This window comes from Budorcas taxicolor, chromosome 25 (genome assembly GCF_023091745.1).
Source record: "Budorcas taxicolor isolate Tak-1 chromosome 25, Takin1.1, whole genome shotgun sequence".
NCBI lineage: Eukaryota > Metazoa > Chordata > Mammalia > Artiodactyla > Bovidae > Budorcas > Budorcas taxicolor.
This window is the reverse complement of record NC_068934.1, coordinates 21,105,114-21,128,890: the sequence shown is the minus strand read 5'-3', so window position 1 is coordinate 21,128,890 and position 23,777 is coordinate 21,105,114. Positions and strand designations below refer to the sequence as shown.

The 23,777-nt window shown below is 35.9% G+C and overlaps 1 pseudogene; it reads left to right on the top strand.

Annotated features, from left to right (window-relative positions):
• The first annotated feature begins 12,162 nt into the window (after positions 1 to 12,162).
• Positions 12,163 to 12,238, top strand: LOC128069320 (uncharacterized; annotated as a pseudogene).
• The last annotated feature ends 11,539 nt before the right edge of the window (positions 12,239 to 23,777 follow it).

The following is a 23,777-nucleotide window of genomic DNA, read 5'->3' as shown; positions in this document are numbered from 1 at the left end:
CAACTAAACACACAAACAATATCAGCAGATAAGGCCTTTTGGTATCTTCTTTAAAATCAACTTATTTATTGGTGGATTTCTATACTCCTATGAGTGCTCTGACCAAGTAAGAATTTTAATTGGAATTTCATTGAATTCTGGATTAAATTGGGGGAAATTGGCTTTTTGTCACACTGAATCAACATGTGTATAAACATTATCTAGTTTTTAGCATTTTGTTTTGTGTCCTCTATTTTCATTTTTTACTTTTTCCCAAATCTTTTGAACATATTTTTATTGACAAGGATACATTGGTTTCTTGGACATTAAGTAACAGCATATGGTTCAAAACTTTTGCCTGGGTTTTGCTAGACATTATATTTTTCATGTTATATTTCCACATTTCAGCAAAAAGAGCATATTTGTTTTGAGACTTTGACTAATATTAATATATGCCAGAAATTGTTGACATTTAGATTTTTTATAATGTATTTTAAATAAGTAATATCTATAAATTGAAAAAGAATAATAAAAATTATAAAAGACATAAAATGTTTTCCTCTTACATTGTCTTATAATACCAGTATTACTGTTATTCAAGTCTTGTGAGGCCAGCAGATTAGGAGAATATTGGCATTAAAATGATTGCTACTCACAGGTCTCAGAGAGTAGAGTGGACTGGAGTGCACTGGCACCCCACTCCAGTACTCTTGCCTGGCAAGTCCCATGGACGGAGAAGGCACTGGCACCCCACTCCAGTACTCTTGCCTGGCAAGTCCCATGGACGGAGAAGGCACTGGCACCCCACTCCAGTACTCTTGCCTGGCAAATCCCATGGACGGAGGAGCCTGGTGTGCTGCCGTCCATGGGGTCGCGAAGAGTTGGACACAACTGAGCAACTTCACTTTCACGTTTCACTTTCACGCATTGGAGAAGGAAATGGCAACCCATTCCAGTGTTCTTGCCTGGAGAATCCCAGGGGCGGTGGAGCCTGTTGGGCTGCCGTCTATGGGGTTGCGCAGAGTCAGACACGACTGAAGTGACTCAGCAGCAGCAGCAGCACAGGTCTCAGAGGGGATGCCATGCCACTCCACACATGGCCACATGGGGTAGCACCAAGGGATGCCAGAAAGCAATGGAAGTGAAGGTTAAAGACTGACAAGAGCCTTTAAAGTGGTTTCCAAAGGAATAGGAGGGGAAGGGCAAATAGATTTAGGAGGGGAGCAAACACTCTTTTCCAACAACCCATGAGACAACTCGACACATGGGAAAACCACTAGGCCCTTCAAATATGACCTAAATCAAATCATTTATAATTTTACAGTGGAAGTGATGAATAGATTCAAGGGATTAGCCCTGATAGACAGAGTGCCTTAAGAACTATGGACAGAGGTTCATAAGATTGTTTAGGAGGCAGTGACCAAAATTATCCCAAAGAAAAAGAAATGCAAGAAATCGAAGTGGTTATCTGAGGAGGCTTTGCAAATACCGGAGAGAATAAGAGACATGAAAGGCAAGGGGGAAAAGGAAAGATACACCCAATTGAATGCAGAGTTTCAGAGAATACCTAGGAGAGATAAGAAGGCTTTCTTAAATGATTGATGCAAAGAAATAGAGGGGAAAATATAATAGAAAAGACTAGAGATCTCTTGAAGAAAACTGGAGATATGAAGGGAAAGTTTCATGCAAGGATGGGCACGATAAAATACAGAAATGGTAAAGACGTAATAGAAGTAGATTAAGATGAGGTGGCAAGAATACACAGGAGAACTATGTAAAGAAAGCCTGAATGACCCAGATAACCATAGTGGTATGATCACTCATGTAGAGCCAGACATCCTGGAGTGCAAAGTCAAATGGGCCTGAGGAGGCATTACTACAAACAAAGCGAGTGGAGCTAAGAGAATTCTGGCTGAGCTATTTCAAATCCTAAAAGATGATGCTGTTAAGGTGCTGCACTTGATAATGTTAACAAATTTGGACTCAGCATTGGCCACAGGACTAGAAAAGGCCAATTTTCATTCCAACCCCAAAGAAAGACAATGCCAAAGAGTGTCAGACTGCCATACAGTTGCACTCATTTCACATGCTAGCAAGGTAATGCTCAAAATCCTTCAAGCTAGGCTTCACCATTTCATGAATTGAGAAATTCTGGATGTACAAACTCAATTTAGAAAAGATAGAGGAGTTAGAGATCAAATTGCCAACACTTGTTGGATCATGGAGTTCTTGAAGAAAATCTACATCTGCTTCATTGACTACATAAAACTCTTTAATTGTGTACTTTGGAAAATTCTTAAAGAGATGGGAATACCAGACCACCTTAACTATCTCTTGAGAAACCTGTATGCTGGTCAAGAAGCAGCAGTTAGAACCAGACATGGAACAGAGACTGGTTCAAAATTGGGCAAGAAGTACAATGAGGCTGTGTATTGTCACCCTGCTTATTTACCTTCTATGCAGAGTACATCATGCAAAATGCCAGACTGGATGAAGCACAAGCTGCAATCAAGATTGCTGGGAGAAATATCTATAACCTAAGATATGCAGATAATATGACTCTAATGGCAGAACGTGAAGAGGAACTAAAGAGCCTCTTACTGAGGGCGAAAGAGGAGAGTGAAAAATCTGGCTTAAAATTCAACTTTAAAAAAATCTAAGATCATGACATCTGGTTCCATCACCTCATGACAGAAAGGGAAAAAGTGGAAGTAGTCACAGATGTTATTATTTTGGGCTCTAAAATCACTGTGGAAGGTGACTGCAGACACGAAATTAGAAGACCCTTGCTCCTTGGAAGGAAAGATATGAGAAAACTAGATAGCTTATCAAAAGCAGGCATCACTGTGCTGATAAAAGTCGGTATAGTCAAAGCTATGGTTTTTCCAGTAGTCACGTATGGATGTGACAGTTGGACCATGAAGAAGGCTGAGCGCAAAACGATTGATGCTTTCCAGTTGTGGTGCTGGGGAAGACTCTTGAGAGTCTCTTGGAGTGCAAGGAGATGAAAGCAATCAATCCTAAAGGAAATCAACCCTGAATATTCATTGGAAGGACTATTGCTGACACTTCAATACTTTGGCCACCTGATGCAAAGACCTGACTCTTTGGAAAAATTCCTGATACTGGGAACGATTGAAGGCAAAAGGAGAAAACGGTGGCAGAGGACGAGATGGGTAGACAGCACCACGAGTCAATGGACATGAGTTTGAGCAAATTCCAGGAAATTGTGAAGGACGGGGGAGCCTGTTGTGCTGCAGTACAGGGGGTTGAAAAGAGTCAGACATGATTTAGCAATGAACAACAGCAAGTTTGAATAATTTTAGGGGTCTCTGGGATGAACTATTTTCCCTGGTTGCCTGGTACTTTGTCCTAAGGTAATTAGAGCAGGAAAACTTTTGCCCGGAGTCTGAGAGTCTGTTAAAGTAGATGGTGATGGTAAGACTTTGGATCAGTTGGTTTGCAGATGAAAGGAGTACTCTCAGATGAGTCATTTACTATCTCTAGAAATTGGCTAGTCCTAGGAAAGGCAGCCTCTCCAGAATCTCCAGGGCTCCAGTTGCCAAAGGGACAGAAATACAGAAGATAAAAAGACGTGGTTAATACTACATCTCCTTTCTCTAACAGACAGGTTCTTCCCAAGAAGCAGTGTTAATAAATTTATTTTCATATATAATTTATGTATTTTCTCATATACATAATTATGAGTTTGCAAAAATAACTGCATCTTCTACTATAATGCATTTTAACTTTCATTAACTGTACATATAGGAAGTTTATTCTTATCTGTGCTTTCAATTTTTAACTTAACAGATTAGTTTTGGAAAATATCATTAGGTTGATACATTATGATTCATTTGATCATTCTTTTGAATAAGGACACAGTCTATCTTTTATTCTCACAAATTACAGGAAATATTTTTGTTCATATGTAATTAACATGTATGATTATTTATTGGAAACAATTTAAAAGTGCTAAATTAAAGGGGTATGCATTTAGAATTATGATACATATTGACAGATTTTCTCCATAGAGATCATATCAATTTGTACTCTTACCAACATTTGAGAAAGCCTGTTTCCCTCACTCTTAAGGTCACACTAGCAAACTACTTACCAGGGTTTGTCATCTTGAGATAAACCGTATTTTTCTCCAGATAAACTATATTTCCTGTGTCTGTATACCTATATAAGCATATATATATAAGCACATATGGTGGTGGTGGTTTAGTGACTAAGTCATGTCCAACTCTTAACCACATGGACTGTAGCCTGCCAGGGTCCTCTGTCCATGGGATTCTCCAAGCAAGAATACTGGAGTGGATTGCCATTTCCTTCCTTCTGCATATAGCATATGTGTGTGTGTGTGTGTGTGTGTGTGTGTGTGTGTATACACACACACACTTTTTAATACACATATATTTTAAAATATTTCATTTAGAGTATTTGTAGTTATAGCAAATATATTTGCCTATTATACGCCCTTTTTCATATTCTCCCATCATGGTTTTGTTATCAGTGCCCTACTGGTTTTATCAAATACTTTTAGGAATCTTCCCTCTTGTTACACTTTTTAAATTATATAATGGTAATTATCTGTTTCTTGAATGTATGTTAGAAATTGCTTTAAAATTTCTGTGGCTTGCTTCTTGTCACAATACGTGGCTTTCATGAATCCATGGGAGTTAGGATTTATGACTGTCACCCATGATTTTTACTTTTTTCTATGTAGAAAATTTTCATGTGCTTTACGGCTTCCCTACGTGGCTCAGAGGGTAAAGAACCCACCTGCAATTCAGAAGACCCAGGTTCAATCCCTGGGTCAGGAAGATCCCCTGGAGAAGGGAATGGCTACCCACTCCAGCATTCTTGCATAGAGAATTCTGTGGACAGAAGAGCCTGGTGGACTGCAGTCATGGGGTCACAAAGAATCAGATAGGACAAAGCAACTAACACTTTGACTTTCATGTGATTTAAGTTCAAGACATTTTAATAATGCTGTAAGTCAAAGTTTAGAATTCCATGAGTTGTCCTTTTATTTTATTCACAAATGAAAAGAAATGGTTCCCAAATTAGAGAACTACCTTGCCCAAGAATAGATAATAATTTCCTTAATAAGTAAACTCACAATCCCTCATTTGTTCACATACATATACACACTAGCAGTGTTACTAAAGATTTCTTAGTAGCATTAAGTTTAAGCATATTTTCTATGGAGTCTTCTTTCATTTTATTTTGTTAATTTATTGGTTTCTAGGAGATAGATTCAGAGAAGGCAATGGCAACCTACTCCAGTACTCTTGCCTGGAAACTCGCATGGACAGAGGAGCCTGGTAGGCTGCAGTCATGGGGTCGCGAAGAGTCAGACACGACTGAACAACTTCACTTTCACTTTTCACTTTCATGCAGCGGAGAAGGAAATGGCAACCCACTCCAGCGTTCTTGCCTGGAGAATCCCAAGGACGGGGGAGCCTGGTAGGCTGCCATCTACGGGGTCGCAGAGTCAGACACGACTGAAGCGACTTAGCAGCAGCAGCAGCAGCAGCAGGAAATAGATTATGCAACTGAAGTAATCTGATTCTATCAGAAATATTTTGTTGTTGTTTAGTTGCTAAGCCACGAATGACTCTTTTAGAGACCCCATGGACTGTGTAGCCCACCAAGCTCCTCTGTTCACGGAATTTCTAAGGCAAGACAGGAGTGGTTTGCCATTTCCTTCTCCAAGGGATCTTCTTGACCCAGGAATCTAACTCGTATCTGTTACATTGGCAGGCAGGTTCTTTACCGCTGAGTCACCTGGGAAGCTCATCAGAAATACTTTACAAGATAGCAAAGAACACACCACATCATAAGTAAGCATATTCTCACTGATGCATTAAAATTATTTGTGATCCTGCCGTAGCCATCTTTGCATTCTGACCTTATCTCACTCCACAGAAATTCAAGAGGAGGAACTCCCCCTCCCCATAGGATGTATTAATCACCATCACCTCATTTTGTCTTCAAGACTGAGTTTTCATTTTTTTAAGTGAAGAGATAAAGCATGCCCTACAGATGACTGACCACAGGAATGAGGGCTGTTGCCCTTTATTTTAACACTCCCTTACTTAAGTAAATTGGCCTTCCCTTCATAACATGTCCATTGACATAATAATAGCTTAACCCAACAAAACTGTCACAGAGCTTACAAAATATTTTAACTTGCAAAATATAAACATAGTTTTCCCAGTCACAGAGCTTCATTATTAAAAAAAAAACCTTTGTGTTTAAAAATAATTAAATAATTTGTACTCTTAATATCCATTAGAAATAGTATGAGTCTATAAGGATGTAAATTATTCTTCTTTGATTTTTTATTCTTTTTACAGATAAAGAAATGAGACTTCTAGAGATTTATAGAGATACCATGTAATGAAAGATTGCTTTTTTTTTGACCCTCTTGCTGGGCATTCCTCTGAGTTCATCAGACTTCCATTATTAATATTGAGTAACAGGGTGTAAAGCAGGGTGCTTAGCTGCAAACATCAGCTGAGAAAAATGTTCCCCTTTCTGACAGTTCTATCATGAGCATTACCTCTATACAACAAGAGAAACCAAAAGAAAAGTGAGGATACATCAAATATGATTAAACTCTATATTTGAATACCTTCACTTTTCACAACTCATCCTAGAGTATGACACTGTATTTGTGGAAAGTTAATAGAAACAAATTCATATTTAATGTGACATGTCACAGTTTATTTTTGATGCTGAGATTATTTTCTTTAGACAGTGAGAATTCAGTAGGATATAACAAGCAAACACTGTCCTTACTTTGGAATTTCAGTGGATTAAAGTGTGGTTAAACAGTGAGTTAATTAGGTAAGGAAGCCAGAGATCATTAATGAATGCATTTGTGATACAGGAATTTTAAAAAATTACACCAGTAACAGTCAAGTGCACTGACTTGGTTTCATTTTTAGGAGCTGAGAATCAAAAGTTCGGCAGCCAAATACTGCCTTTATAAGGACATTTTTCTGCCTACCATTGTTCTAAGGTGCCAAATTTCAAGGGCTGTTTGCAGGCTCCATTTAGGGGAAAGAACTTAATGCCCAAATTGGTTAATTGCATCCATTAATAACCAACAAATATAATACACAAGAAAACTGAAAATGTATCCTCATCACTTTCTCCTTGGACCTCCTACGCTAGAAATGACATTATTATTTTAATAAGTGGAAATTAAATAATCTTTGCTGCTTCTCCATTTCTAGCAGCATAATTTTTCTCCTATTGCAAAATTCATGACAAAGAGGAACTGCTTGGCTCCAGTACCAAAGGATACCACTTCAGTGACTTTTAACAAAGAAAGATTGGCTAGACTAGAATGAGTGGAAACATCTTAAGCTATTCAGACCTAATGAGCCATGAACCGTAATGTGGTGCCACTTTGCTATTAGATGACAAAAATCTCTTTCTCCTTTTTGGTTTCTTTCAAAAGTCGTTCTTTCCTTTTTGATGAATACATGTTTGCAAATTATTTAATAGTTTAAGTGAAAGCAAGTAAAACAATGAAGTATAATTTCTTACCTAATTGAACTCTTTATATATCATAAAATTGTGAGTTTTTTCAAACTGAAAGATATCTTCATAATTATCCAGTCCAAATACCTTGCTTAACGGAAACTGAGGCTTAGCAATAAAAATGACTTTCCAGATTCAAACAGCTGGAACCTACAATCCTGCTGGTCATATACTGCATTCTTCTATTCCCTGTCCATGTCTGTGTGTGTGCTAAGTCACTTCAGTCCCATCCAGCTCTATGTGAACCCATAGACTGTATGCAGCCCGCCAGGCTCCTCTGTCCTTGGGATTCTCCAGACAAGAATACTAGAGTAGGTTGCCATTTCCTGCTCCAGGGGATCTTCCCGATCTAGGGATTGAACCTGGATCTCTTATATCTCTTGTGCTGGCAGGCGATTTCTTTACCACCAGTGCCACCTGGGAAGCCCCTTCCCTGACCATATGTGTGCTTGAATCTTTCCCTCTATAGCTGCGCTGTGCAGTTGCATACACATAGAGTCCACCCTGTCTCTTTCCCTATCACTTTATAATGTGTGCCATTTCAAATGTCCTTTTTAATCAAAGCTTTTCTTACCTCTAGTCGAATCCTAGTAGGATATAATTCTCCTTCCTTTACATCCCCATGACTTTTTTTTATTTAACTTTCAGGATTTAAGATGCACTTACTTTTAGTATTGTTGTTTCCTTACCTCAGTTCTTTTTCCCACCCTCCTTAGGCTATATGTTGTTTGAAGGAAATTGTATTTACCTTTGATGAGGTAAATATTTCTCTGTTATATTTAATGTAACATTTGACTTTTTAAAGTTAATTTATTTTTTATTGAAGGATAATTGCTTTAAAGAATTTTGCTGTTTTCTGTCAAACCTCAATATGAATCAGCCATAACGCAATAAATAAATACACCTGGGAATTTTGAGGGGGTTTTGTTGCTTGTTTGCTTGCTGCAGCTCTATTTTAAGTCAGGACTGTGACTTCAGACTCTCAAAGCAATGTAGCTTTGTTTCCCTATTATACTGTATAGTAGGAAACACCACCAGACAAGACAAACAGGATCCATGACTGTTGAAATAGAAGAGAGAAACTAAACTCAATTCCTCCCTTGAAACAAGGGGTAGGAGAAGCACTGGGGAGACCTAGTGGAAAAGTGGGGATGTTAGTGAGGATTTTGGTAAAAAATGTGTTTAGGTTATCTGTTTTCCTAAGTAGCTCTTATCTAACTTGGGTTTCCACAGTCCTACAGAAAATGGGAGATAGGAGTTCTTTTTTTTTTTTTTTTTTTTAATGATATTTCAAAGGATGGCTCCCAGAACCTTGAGAAACACTTTCTTGTGTTTTAATACTGGCAAGAGGCTGGGAAAAGTTTTACATCGCCAAGGAGAAGGGAAAGAATTTAAAGCTGCAAGTTTTCTAAAGTAAATGCTCCAAAAAAGAGGAAGTCTGTGGTTTCCAGTCTGAAAGTAACCTGTCTAAAGTTTAGTTAAGCTGAAGAAATGGTTGAGCCCAGTGGTCACCATCAAGTGTATTATATTGTGATAATATAATCAGTTTTGATGCAAGTAATGGAAAAATCATGTCACAAAGTCTTAGTTATAGTAAAGCCATTTTATACCTTCATAAACAGAAGTTCCAAAACAGTCAGTGTGTATCCCGGATTGTTTAACAGAGCAGCCTAAGGATGTCAGTTAGACTATTGATCTCTAACATTCTGCTCTGGTCTGACCGACATACTGGCTAAGTCCTTCTCATGCTCACAAAATTAGAACAAATTTTTCAGAACTTAACAGTGGTAACAGAATATTAAAGATAAACAGTCTCTTAATCAATTTCTAGGAAAGATCTCCTTAGGGATTGACTAGAATATGATCACAATATCCTTCCTAATAGGCACCTAGAAGGATGAATCATATAATCTCTTGATTATCTTATATTATCAAGATTTACTCCTGAATTCCTTGAAAAAGAATGGATTTCAAATAAAAAAAGAAAGAAAAAGTTTTCCTTTTTACAAGAAAGAACACAGAAATGATTATTGGATAAATAACCAACAATGTGAAGAGAAGATACTAAAGAAAGTTATTAAGAGCTAAGACTCATTTCTTGTGAGAATTGGGGAATAGATATTGATCAAAGATTCATAGTTTCACTTATGCAAGATGAAGGTCCTAGAGACCTAACCCACTATACAATATAGTACATGTAATTAGTAATCCTGCATTAATATACTTAAAAGTGTGCAAAAGGATAAATCTTATGCTAAATATTCTTTTTAAAAAAAAAGAAAGGAAGAAACTTCTAGAGGTGATGATAAGATTAGGGCATTTAGCTTATCAAAATATATACATTAAATACGTGCAGCTTTTTTGTGTGTCAATCATAGCTCATAAGTATTTTTTTTCTATTGAGTTGTCTGCATCTGTTTAATTGATGTAGAATATTGTTATATATATTCTGTCAAGCCCTTTGATGATTGTATATACTCCAAAATATCTCCATCCAATCTGTGGCTTGTTCTTTTTATGACATTTATAAAAATGAACTTAATGTTTACATAGTCCAGTATTTTGTGTTTCTATATATTAGTGCTTTTCTTATATGTTTAAGAAACTTTTATCTACATCCAAATTTTGAAGATATTCTATGTTGTATTTTAAAAATGTTGGTTTGCTTTGTTTGGTTTACCTACTTTGGGTAAATTGGTTTAGATTTATAGTTCCTCTATTATTGATGTTTGCCTATGGCATTATATTAGTTATATATGACTTATTAAACAGGCTGCCACAAGGACTGCACAAATGTATTATCTTACAGTTCCATAGGTTAGAAGTCTAAGTCTGATCTCACTGAAATGCAATATATAGCATTCCTTTCTGGAGGCTGCAGGGGAGAGACTCTCTTTTCTTTTCCATCTTCTAAAGTCTAACCTCCTGTATTTGTTCATGACCCCCTTCCATATTCAAAACCAACAAAGGCAAGTTGAGTTCTCCCCATATTACATCACTTTGACCTCTTCTCTCCCTTCCTCCACTTTTTCTTTTCTTAGTTTAAATTTTTTTTATTAAAGGTTAATTTTTTTACAGAATTGTATTGGTTTCTTCCAGACTCTTCCTCCACTTTTAAAGACCTTTGTGATGACATTAGGTCCATTCAGATACTACAGGGTAATCTATTTTAATGTCAGCTGATTAGCCACCTTAATTTCACCTGCAACCTTAATTCCCTTTTGCTAAATCAGGAAATATATTCACATTTTCTAGAGAAGAAACATGGACATCTTTGGGGGGCCATTTTCTGCCTCTCATAGGTTAAAAAAAAATAGAGTTTAAGTTCCATGTTTTTCCCATGTTGGTATTGGATTGACCTGTTAGCACTTATTAAAAATTCACTGCATGGCTGTATGGAAAATTAAGTGTTTGATTCTTTCTCTTAATTTCTTTTCTGTTCCACTTGTCTATACTTGTGTTGAAATCCTGTCATCTTAATTATTTCTCTCTTTTTTTAAATATTAACTATTTGTATCTGGTTGTTCTATAGCTAAGTTATTTTACTTAAAGGTGGCTTGGCTTATCTTGGTCTTTTGAATGATTAGAAATATTTTAGACTGACATTATCAGTTTCCAAACATTTCTAGGATTTTTATTTGTGCTAAATTAAATTTGGGAAAAAACTGACATCTTTGTAATATTTATATATTTAGATCTTCCTTCCATTTCTTCCATAAAATTTTGTATTTTTCAGTGCAGAGTCTTCTAAGTTTTTGTGAGATTTATTCATAGCTGTTTGATCCTTTAGCTTGTCATTTTAAAATGTATCATTGCTTTTCAAATTTCCTTTTTTGTTTGATATTGATACATGAAATGCAATAAATTTATCTATATTGACCTTTTATTCAGTTACCTGATTATATTCATCTATCAGTTTGAATAACTTCTCTATGTACAGCCAAAACCTTGCTCTGCTTTTAAGTTTACATTAACTTTGTAGGTATTTTAGTCCAGGAAGCATGAGAATCAAGCAAGTGTTATAACTGGACACCCAAGAAGACAATTGATTCTCTAATAATTTCAAGAAAAACTCTGCTGAATAGTCTGACTCTCATCAGCTTCCCTCTGCCCAGGTAGAGCCTGTATTCTCAGCCTCCTGTCAAAGCCCAGAATCAACGAATATTCCCCAGGAAAATCAGCCAGCAGAAGGTCAGCTGACCTGTCTGTTACACGTCCCTCTCCAGAACCTTAGCTCTTAGTATTTTAACTTAGTGTTTCAGTAGCTCTCTGATTCTTTTAAACAGAAGAGTCTTCTATTTTATCTGACCTCCCTGGTATTTTTTCTGGGCTGATCTCCGTCTGAACTTACAGGCATATTGTGTGTTGGATTTTATCAAATTATTATGTAAATATATTGAAAAGATTACAGAATTTTTCTTCCTAAAACTACAGTCTTGTCCAACTCTTGCAACACCATGGACTGTAGCCTGCTAGGTTCCTCTGTCCATGGGATTCTCCAGGCAAGAATACTGGAGTGGGTTGCCATTTCCTTCTCCAGGGGATCTTCCCAACCCAGGAATTCAACCCAGGTCTACCGCATTGCAGGCAGATTCTTTACTGACTGGGCTGCGAGGGAATGACACTTCTTGGCCTTTTGGCTAAGATCAAGTGTAGTATTATAATAAAATATATTTTATTACCTTTATAAACTTCTGGGAAAGATTGAAGTCAAGAGAAGAAGGCGGTAGAGGATGAGATGGTAGTTAGCATCATTGACTCAAAAGACATGAATTTAAGCAAACTCTGGGAAATAGTGAAAGAGAGGGGAGCCTGACATGCTGTAGTCCGTGGGCTCACAAAGAGTCAGACACCACTTAATGACTTAACAACAAACCCACTTTGTTTATTTGTAATAACATTTATCTTTATTATAATTTTTTACATTTATTGGTTATTTTATTACTTACTTTTAAACTCAGAAGTTTAGTTTGCCAAGTTTTAGCCTTTGCTTAAAAACATAAATGTTCATACTTATAAATTTAACTATAAGCACCATTTTAAGCAGACTTCAAAATATTAAAATAGAATATTTTGTCTGCAGTGTTAAATATTTTTAGTATATATTTCAGTATCTATTTCAAATAATTCTTTCCTTTTGATCATAAGTTATTTGGAAGAGTGTTTATAATTTTAAAAACATATGAGTATTTAGGTATAATATTAATAATGAATTCAAATGTAATTAAATCATGGTTGAAAAAACATGACATAAACAATATAAACTCTCTAAGTTTATTGAAAATGGTTACGATCTAATATTGTCGATTGTTAGAAATATCCCTTTTATACTTGAAACAATATTCTAAATTTGGAATCCATATTTCTGTATATATCCAGATAAACTTTGCCGATAATTGCTATTTAAATCTTCTATATCCTCCTGTTTGTTATTCTTAGCTTTTGATTGATTCTTTCTCTCTAAAATACTTTCATTTTAAAATTTGGTTTGTGAGTTTATGTTCCTTAAATAAGGAAATTATGTAAATTTAAGATTTGTCTTTACACAGGAGGAGGAGACGACAGAGGATGAGATGGTTGGATGGCATCACCAACTCGATGGACATGAGTTTGAGCAAGTTCCAAGAGTTGGTGATGGACAGGAAAGCCTGGCATGCTGCAGTCTATAGGGTTACAAAAAATTGGACACAGATGAGCAGCTGAACTGAACTGAAGGTTTGTCCGGATGATTTGTTTTTTCTCACAGGCTTTAGACTGGTTTTGCCAGAAATTTTTAAACAGGTAACCTAGCCTGAGATTTTCAGTTAAATTCTTTGTGTGAGATTTCACATTCTTTTTCTCTACAGCAAATTACCTTTAAACAACCAATATTGATTATGATTTATCATCATGTGTTAGTTACTCAGTTGTGTCCAACTCTGTGACCCTGTGGACTGTGTAGCCTGCTAGACTCCTCTGTCCTTAGAATTCTTTAGACAAGGATACTGGAATGGGTAGCCATTCCTTTCTCCAAAGGATCTTCCTGACCCAGGGATTGAACCCAGGTTTCCTGCATTGCAGGCAGATTCTTTCTTTACCCTCGGAACCACTAGGGAAACCCAACAAATTACCTTTAAACAACAAATATTTATTATAATGTATCACCAAAACATTTGTACATTTTGAGATACCTGGTCTCTACTGTGGGTCAGGGATTCAAGAGTAACTTAGCTAGATGGTTTTGGCTCAAGATTTCAAAGCCTTGGTCAAACGTTAGTCATCTGGAAACTTTAGTGGGACTGAAGGATCCTCTTTCAATATCGTTCACTCATACGGTTATTGGCAGAAGGCCTTAAGTCCTTCTTGTTACTAGCAGATGTTTTAGTTGTTTCCACATGAAGCTTTCCTTAAGACTGTTTTAAGTATCCAGAGAACAGGGCAGGGGATTCTCCCATAGTGAATGACTCAAAAAAGAGAACAAAGAGGAAGCTACACTTCCTTTTTAAGACACAGTCTCAAATGTCACAAAATGTATGTCTGCCATATTCTGCCTCTTATGAATGAGTCAATAAGTCCAATCCACATGCAAGGAAGGAAAATCATTTCCTCTTTCTAAAGGAAAAAGTATACCATAATTTGTGTATTTTAAAACCACCACAGTAATTTTTATAGAATTTGCATGAAATGTAAATTCAATACTGGTGACTAATTAGGGAAAGTTTTGTTTAATATATCTTAGGGAAATAACTTTTTTTTCTTACTCAGCTTCAGGGCTCAGACAATTTATCTGTTTCTCCCTCTTTAGAATTGTATTTTGTTAGTTTGCTCTTTTCACTGAGACTTTCAAGGGTGAAGCTATATAAGGGGATGTTAGTTTCAAATCTCCTTTATATAAGCCCAAGGCAATGACCCCTTGTCTCCACATAACCATTAAATGAAGTCATTTGGTCACTAAGATTGCCAATAGCTTTAAGCTCTCCAGTGCACTCTTACTCTGTGGGGTAGCCTCTGATTTCCCTTGCTTTCTTGCAAACACAACCATAAATTTAGAAATACGTTTACTATATATCATCCTGAATGCTTAGCGTTTTTGTTGTCAGAGGTTTTACAGGATAACCACTCTACTTCTAGAAATGGAAGTCTCTGAGAAGAGATTTATAGTGCAGACATTGACTAAATTTCAGTTGAAGCACTAGGTACCACAGATACAGAGTAAACATTTGACTACCTTTTAGCCATACTTTTCACTGATCAGTTCCATCTTTTCAAAATTATCTCTCTTCTATTAACTCTCCTACCTTTGATGATTCATCTAATTCTTTGGTAGTTTCATACTTTCTGAAGGTGGCTGAGAACCAAACCCTTGTTATCCCACTTTGTATCCATAAAGCGTTTCAAGTTATCATTTTTACCAAATCTTGTTCCCTTTTAAGAGAAATTCTTGCTAAAGCTATGACTGTCATATTTATATAAGCTTGAATTTTAGCTAGCTATCAATCTGTCTTTCTAGTTTCTATCTTTCTGGTGATAAAATTTTGATCACCATTCAGCAAAATAATTTTAATTTGTCCGTATTTATTGGTTGTGGTGGTTTAGTCACTCAGTCGTGTCTAACTCTTTGCGACCCCATAAACTGTAGCCCTCTGGGCTCCTCTGTCCATGGGATTTCCTAGGCAAGAATACTGGAGTGCACGGCCATTTCCTTCTCCAGGGGATCTTTCCGACCCAGGGATCAAACCCATGTCTTCTGCACTGGCAGGCAGAGTCTGTACTGCTGACCCAAAAGGGAGGTCCTGTTACACTTATTAGATTCTTAATATTCACGAAGCATTAAGTGATGCACTATAGAAGAAAAAATATATGAAAAGTAGTCTAGTTCTATTTTCACAGAGCTAAAATCATAAACATTAAAAGAAAATCACTATTGGTGACAAAATGCACTGTAATATTTAGTCAAAATGAACGCTTTAGGGAATAAGAATGAAAATCAGGATCATTTATATGTGTGTGTGTTTGCGTATGTATATATATATATATATATGTATGTATATTAGAAGAGGAAAGGGAAAATTAATAGAGAATGCTTTTAGAAACAGACTTTGAATTAGGTCTTGAATGATAAAAGGAAATTCTTTAGTTGAAACTGAAGCTGCTGGTGGAGAGCAGGATATTGTGAGAAGTGATGCAAAGGAAAAGACAATGAGGAAGACAGAGGGAGAGTCTCAGGAAGAAGATTAATAACAGCGAGCGCATGGAGACACGAGCGCTTAAGGAACATTCAGGTGACAATACGTGTTGAACTGTCCAAAATATAGGGTGCACAGTGGCAGGATTGAGCAATGACACAGAATGGTAGAAAAGGTTGAAATCTCATAGGGCTCTGAACAGCATGGTGTGGATTTAGCACTTTATCCCATGGGCAGTGGAATATACATAAGGTGGTAAGAGATATGAGAATTTATGTGGTTAAACCTTGAAATGCTAAAATATTCAGAACCTTTGTTAAATGTATGCATATTAGGGATTGGCCTTCCCAGACCAAAGTCACATTTTGACCAGTTACATTTGCTTCAGAATAAATTTTCCTTGTTTTATTTATTTTTGTCACTTGTTGTTGACTGTTGTTAATACACCTGTACTGCTTTATGGATGCACAAAGTGTTAATATTTAACTTCTTTGAGTCTGTTTCCTCATGTGTCAAAAAAAGAAAAAAAGAGTAGAGAAGGAATAGCAGTTATATCTACTTCGTGTGGCTATTGTAGATCTAAGGTGACATAATGCGAAAGAACAAAGTTGGCACTGCATAATTTAAAACCAACCCTTTATTACAAAGTAAACATTTGATGAATGGTTTACTTAAACTCTCATGAATTGGGCCCAAAAATAAATCTTTTTTTTTAAATAGCATGGGTCTCTGTGATTGCTACCACCCCTACCAGGCTTAAGATAGTTTATAACAACATGACTCATTATAGAAGTTATTTTAGGCTGGATCCACATATTTCAGAGAAGAAATGATTCTATCAAATAAAATTGACACTGAGTCATATAAATCAAGATAATTTTAGTAAACACCTGCAGAATCCTTGGCCAAATATAATTTATGAGTCTATATTCCAATCATGTTTATATTTTGTGAGCTTGTTTCCCTGGCCTTTGTTCATTAGATCAAGCAAGGACTCTGAGTTTCACTTTATCAGTAAGTTTTTCTCTTTAGAGGATATAAACTAAAAAACCCAGAAAAAAAGACAGTTATGTGTTGAGACACTCACAAAAAAAAAAAAAACTCTCTAGAAAGATGTACTAAAAGAGAAAAAAGAAGCCCAAATCAGTTTTATCTCCCATCACCCTGAGTTCTAGTTGCTAAGTATTTATTTACTTGAACTTCTTAAAATTCAATTCATAGAAATGTTATTTTCTATTAAATAAACTCTTGAAAAATCTGGAAGTTTGATTGCTAAACTGAGCATATTTGAGATTTCTCTCAGCATGAATTTCTCTCAGTTGTGAATCACTTACTAGGTTTCAGGAGTTTTCCAACCTCATGATAAAGTATCTGAAATATGACGCCTTAAACATATATCTCTCTGTGAGATAATGAATTCCTGTGAGCTATAAAATTGAATATGGAAAATGTCCTCTGAGTGGCTTCTCTGAGCATCAGTTTCCCTTGTAATTCTATCCTTCTTAGACACAGCAGGCTAAATTGACTAAGCAAAGAAGACAATATTCAGTGGATAAGAGGTAGTCTTATGACTCTATAGTTTTCCCCATGCCATGTAATACTCATCTTTTAGGGAATCATGGGTTAAAACTCATACTTAAACTTGTAGTTGCTCTAAAGACCACATAGAAGGGAGAAACCAGCTTCTCATTAGGATCATTGTCATCCAAGGAGAACTTGAACTCTGAACCTTACATCCACCTGGTCTCAGTTTTTCTTACTGAAACGTTGAGTAAGATATATGAATTCTCTGTGACTCAGATTTTTCACCTTCTAATGAAAACAAGGGCAGAACACTTGGCCTTTTTTTTTTTCACAGTTGTATCTTCAGCACCTAGAATAGTATCTGATGCATAAGACTTCAATAATAATGAATGAATAATGGAATATGTTAGGATTAGTTTTAGGTTCAAATGAAGCAATGTGTGTAAGTTATCTTCTATCTTTAAAGTTTTGTCGAGTAAAAGGAAAAACCTACAAATTGTAAGTGCAAAGCACGACCCCCAAAAAATGACACCCGTTATAAATGGATAACATATCAGAACTGTAGCCTACATAGCAGTAAATCTGCCTTTAGAATTGTAGAGGTCTTTAGACACAAGGTTTTTAAATCTGATATGCTTCTTCTAAATGTGTTTTCGCTCAATATTGTTTTTGTTCTATCAGACAAAATTCTTCCTGATGTAAGGTAGTTGGCTGCCTAATTCCAGGCCCATATCCTTAAAGATGCATGATCCAAAAGGAGAAAAGCTGCTTTGTTTTTTTTTTTTTTCCTTCCCAGCTTCAATTTTTTAAAAATGCTAGGGAACTCTTCTAATTGGGAAGGGGAGGCACATTCCTATTATTTTAGGGAGGACAAATGTTCTTTGCAGAAAACAAAATAGCCATTAAAAATCACTTAAAATAATGCTTTACACATGCTAAATGTGTAATGCTTTCTGGATAATATTATTATTGTTTACCATTTGGAAATGGGAGTCAGAAAATGTCAGTTTTAATCCCATCATTTTAGAAAAGTGACTTCTGACTTCTAGAAATTGATATATCCCTCTGATTATCACATTCTTTAGTATAGATGGCAACAGTAGTTCACTGGGCTTTTGCCTTGATAAAATAAGATAAAATTTGGTTCTAGCATTTACCATGGTGCCAGGCCCATGGTTAATTGTCCATAATCCTGGTTCACTCATCTGTTCTCTCTATACAATTCTAGTGTTTTCACCCCAAGTCTGACATTACCTGTGAGGCCTCAGAAACTCACTAAACCTCTCTCTATCTTAATGTCCCCATCCAGTACTTACCTGTCAAACTTGATGACTAATTCCTTCCAAATAGAATTGTTTGAAGATGAAATGAAAGAGTATAAACTATAATGCTTTGAAAAGGTACATTTAATATTCAGACAAAAGGATTATAATAGATGAAAAAAAAAATTTCACCATCTCAGTTTTAGAAACCTAATAATAACTCAGATACTGACTGGAAAAAAATAAACTAAAAAACACATTGTAATATCATGTAACTTGATACTATCTAGTTATAACTGAGGTAAACAACAGATTTCAATATTATTATATAAATTTTTGATGCTTCATAAGTGAATGGTTATCATGATTAAAGCTATTTTGTGAGAAATAAAAGTGACTAGAAATAAGTTTGAAAAGAAAGAAAATGAAAATATTAGTGTCTCTATTGTATATGACTCCCCCTCCATGAAGAATACTGGAGCCAGTAGCCATTCCCTGGGATCCTTCCAACCCAGGGATCAAACCTGGGTTTTCTACATTGCAGGCAGATTCTTTACTGTCTGAGCCACCAGGGAAGCCCAGAAATAAGTATACATTAAGTATAATAAGTATACATTAGAGAAAACATACAGATGATACTTCTGCTCTCCTCAAGGAAACCTCTCCTGAAAATGAGGAGTGTTAGCAAGCTTTCAAGTCTAGCCAAGCTCTTCATTTATTTAGAAATCTATTTACATGATAGGTTCTTAACATCTTTCTTTTTTTAAATATTACTCATACATCTTTGAAGAACTTCAGTCTATACTCATCATACTGAGAAATAATCTCCTGTGGCATGAAAAGAACCTAGCCGTCACAATGGGGAGTCTCTAGAGATGAATTAATTAAATAGTAGTGGGGGGTAGGTGAGAAAACACGATATATTTTTTTTTTTGGTCAAAAGGAAGCTTCTTCCAATTATACCCACAGGAACTAATACTTGTAAAGCCTGTAAAATTCTTAAAGTAAAATGATCAAGACCATATGTCGTGATGAAGTGTTATTAAGTGAGACTGTCAGAGAAGCTCTGGGATTTTGAGAATTTTCTGGAAGGCGAATGATCTGTTGAAGGACTCATTTGATGAGCAGTGAGACTTTGAAAAGAAAGTGGTATGTGATACCAGAATTTTATTGCCTAACTTGGTGAATCTGGGGTGAAAAATGAACTCTCTACTTTGAATATTCTGAATGACTGATCTGGGGATATATTCTGCCAGTCAGTCATGCATGCCCACTGATCCACTGCCCCAACCCACATGCCATATGCACCCCTCTTTCTGCGTTTTGTTAGTTGTGTTATTCTACCTGAAATCCATTTCATCTCTACTGCTCCCTCTTTTTTAAGCAAAAGTCACAAATTCATTCTTTGCATTTCTTTTGCATTTATTTGACTACTTTCTTAGTCCTGTGTGGTTCATGATAGTTTTAATGCTGTTTATCTTTTTTTTGTTTGTTTGTTTTGGTTTTGAGTTTTTAATTAAAGATACTTATTTCAGTTTTTGTTTTTTTATTGGAATATAGTTACTTTACAATATCATGTTAGTTTCTGCTGTACAGCAAAGTGGATCAATGATACATGTACATGTATCTTTTAAATTAAGGTTTTAATTTTGAGACACTTGTGCGTTCACATTCGGTTAAAATAATACAGAGAGATCCTGTGACCATTTATCTAATATTTTCCAAAGGTAACATTCTGTAAAAACTGTAGCATAATATCAAAACTCAAATACTGACATTGATACAGTCATGACTCAGAGGTCTATCACCACAAAAATCTCTCATGTTTTCCTTTGTTAGTCATGGCCACTTTCTCCCTACAACTGATCCCCTACTTAACTTCCAGGAACCGCTTAACTGTTTTCCATTTCTATAACTTTGTCATTTCAGGAATGTTTTATTAATAGTTTCATATATAATCTTCTGGGATTTGCTTTTTTAACTCAATAATTTTTTTGAGATTCACCCAAGTTGTTGTTTTGCATGGATAATTTGTTTCTTTATATTATTTCATGATATAGGTCTACCATAGTTTGCTTAATCATTCATCCATTGAAGAATATCTGGATTCTTACCCGTTTGGGGCTATTTGAATAAAGTTTCTTTAAACATTTGCATGCAGGTTTTCATAAGGACACAAGTCTTTATTTTATTTATCTGTGATAAATGCCCAGGTGTACAGTTTCTGAGTTGTATGTTAGTTGCAAATTTAGTTTTTGTTTCCATTTAACAATTGCCAAACTGTTTTTCAAAATGACAATACTATTTGACATTCTTGCCAGCAATGTACAAGTGATCAGTTTCTCTACATCCTGCTAGCATTTGATTTTTGTCAATTTCTAAAAATTTTCATCATTCTAATAGAATGTAGTAATATATTACTACATATATTACTAAATATAATTATGTTTTCATTTGAATTTCTCTAATGACTACTCATGCTGGACATTTTTTCATATGCTTATTTACTGTTTAACTTTGTGGGTGAAATGTCTCTTCCTGTTTTTTTTTTTTCCATTTCGGATTGTTTTATTTATTTATTTTTTATTGTAGAGTTTTGAGAGTTCTTTCAATTTTTAGTACTTGTCATTTGTGGTGTACATAGTTTGCAAATATTTTCCTGTGGTCTGTGGCTCGTCTTTTCATTATTTTTGCAGGGAATTTTACAGAGAAATAATTATATTACAAATATTAAATAAAGTCCTTCTCATCAATTTATTTCTTTTATAAATAACATACTATTGATGTAGAGGCTGAGAACTTAGCCTATCACTAAATCCTGAAGATTTCATCCTATATTTTTCCCCAAAGTTTTATAGATTATATTTTTAAGTGGAGAGCATTCTATACCTGCTAGTGGGAATATATCTCCTGGCTTCCTGTTTGATCCTCTCTGACACTGCAGTGGTGAGATGTTTTGGAAACCTCCTAGTGAGCGGGTAAGACTAAAAAGAAAGTCTAGGCTGCCTATTCAATCCTTTCTAGGAAGGGTGGTGATGAGCCACCTTTTTGTGTGTGTGTGTGGTATTCAACTGGATTAGAGAAGTTATTGTCCAAACATTCTCTCTCTTGCTAGACTGACTCTTTCCTGATCTTGGCTAGAAAGAGCATCCTTCCTATTGGGCTATTTTTTGCGTGTGACTATTGGTATTTTTGCATTGCCAGACTTCCTCACCTCCAAGTGTAGGATATTTGAGGCAAAAAAAGTATTCAGTGCACTCTCCAATCTTTGTTACTTGTGTCACAATTTCCCACCCTGTCTTCTCTCCACTTTTTGTGGTCTTCTTATATTGTTTTACATATAACTTCCAGTTTGGGGGGCTTCTTTGGTGGCTCAGATGGTAAAGAATCTCCCTCTAATGCAGGAGACCCAGATTTGATCCCCGGGTCAGGAAGATGCCCTGGAGAAGGAAATGGCAACCCACTCCAGTATTCTTACCTGGAGAATTCCATGGATAGAGGAGCCTGGAGGGGCTTACAGTCATGGGATCACAAAGAGTTTAACACGACTGAGCGACAAACACTTTCCAGGGTTTTTAGTTGTACTTGGTAGGAGTAATAGAATAAACGTATATCTTTTTCCAGGATCTTTCAATGGTGGTTTAAACTTTATATGTGTGTGTGTCGGCGGTGTGTGCGTGTTCTGTCTCCTAGGGATTCCTTAGGTCTTTGAAATCTGATGTGTTGTTTCATAGCTCCTGAGTTCACTGTTGTGAGGGATGCTCTTGGTTTGATCATTGGTGATCCTCTGTAGTAGCATCTTTGCTTCCAGACCATGAGTGGACATTTGACTCCATTCGGGCCACTGGAAGTCCTGAAAGATTTAAGTAAAACACAAAGGTATATGGTAGGAAGATGAGTGCAGAGATCGACATGGAGGGATTAAGAAAGATAAGATTGTTTCCATATCTTCACATAAAGAGAACTTTAGAACTGAGGGTAGCTGTATTCTCCCATGGGGTGAAGAGAGTGGTCTCTGGAAAGAAAGAGAAGGAAACCAATGCCCAGGGAAATCAGGGCAAGAGACCCAGAGAGAGCTCACTGCCTAGGGTGCATGATGTCTTTAGACACTTGTTTCAAATCCTTCTCACGGTAGGCACATTTTCTACCTCATTTTTCATGTTCCTTGTTCCATCCTTCTCCTACTATAACTACACTGGGTTTCTTCTACTTGTGATCAAATAATAATAAATAATTTGAGATCCTACATAAATTGGATGCACATTTTTTAAACTCTGTGGACATATATTCCATAGCTTCTCTTACTTTGACTTTGATGTCTTTTCTTTTTATCCTGGTCTTTTCTTAGTTTATGGACAAAAGGTAGCAGCATTAAAGGTAGAGGACTAGTAGGAGAATATTTTACTTTCCTTTCTTTACCTTTGTTAGACTTCCACCCTGAAGACTCAAAAAGTTCAAAATACTTACAAAATCCTGTCCACATCTGGAGTGACTAGCACTAACAGTACATTAAAACCCATCCATTACTTGGAAGCAGTGGAAGATTGATGTTCATTGAGTTTGACAATACATATCAAATTGCCCATTTATTATGAGTGCAGGGACATTATAGTCACTCTAGAGCTATGAAATATTTATATAGAAAAGCCTGACTCATAATTTTAAATAGATGCACCAAGAATGTTTTGAGGACCTTATGACATTTGGAGTTTATCATTATTTATTTCATTTGGAGGAGGGAGGTTAAAGATATTTATTGGAAGCTACAAGAAAGGGTTTCTATTCCTATAAGCATGGTGGTTCATGAATTGCTGGGGAATTGCTCTTCTTTGCACACAAGATTTGGTTAAATTATCAATAATAAGCTCATAAAGGTCTTGGTAAGATACAGGGTCTTCATTAATGTAAACCTAAGATATTTTCTTAAATAGGAAAATTCATTGCACGGAGATACTTTTAAAGCCTATTTAGAAAATTCTCTCTTTCTCCTACTATTGTTTAAGTGAATCATATATCAGCAACAAAACCTCATTGAATCTTCAATATATTAGTTAACTGTGATTTTGTTCCCTGCTGAAAATCAGTTATATTTTACGGCTTGCTGAATGTTTGAAAAGGAGCTGGGAGGATGTCCTTAAATGAAGATGAGTGTCATTTATAATTTTCCTAATCATGATAACATGACATGGATCCCCTTTACTTTAATCTGATTTAGTTCACAAGATAAAGGACACAGGGGTACAACTAACCAAACAACAATAATTTAGGAAGCAACAACTATGTG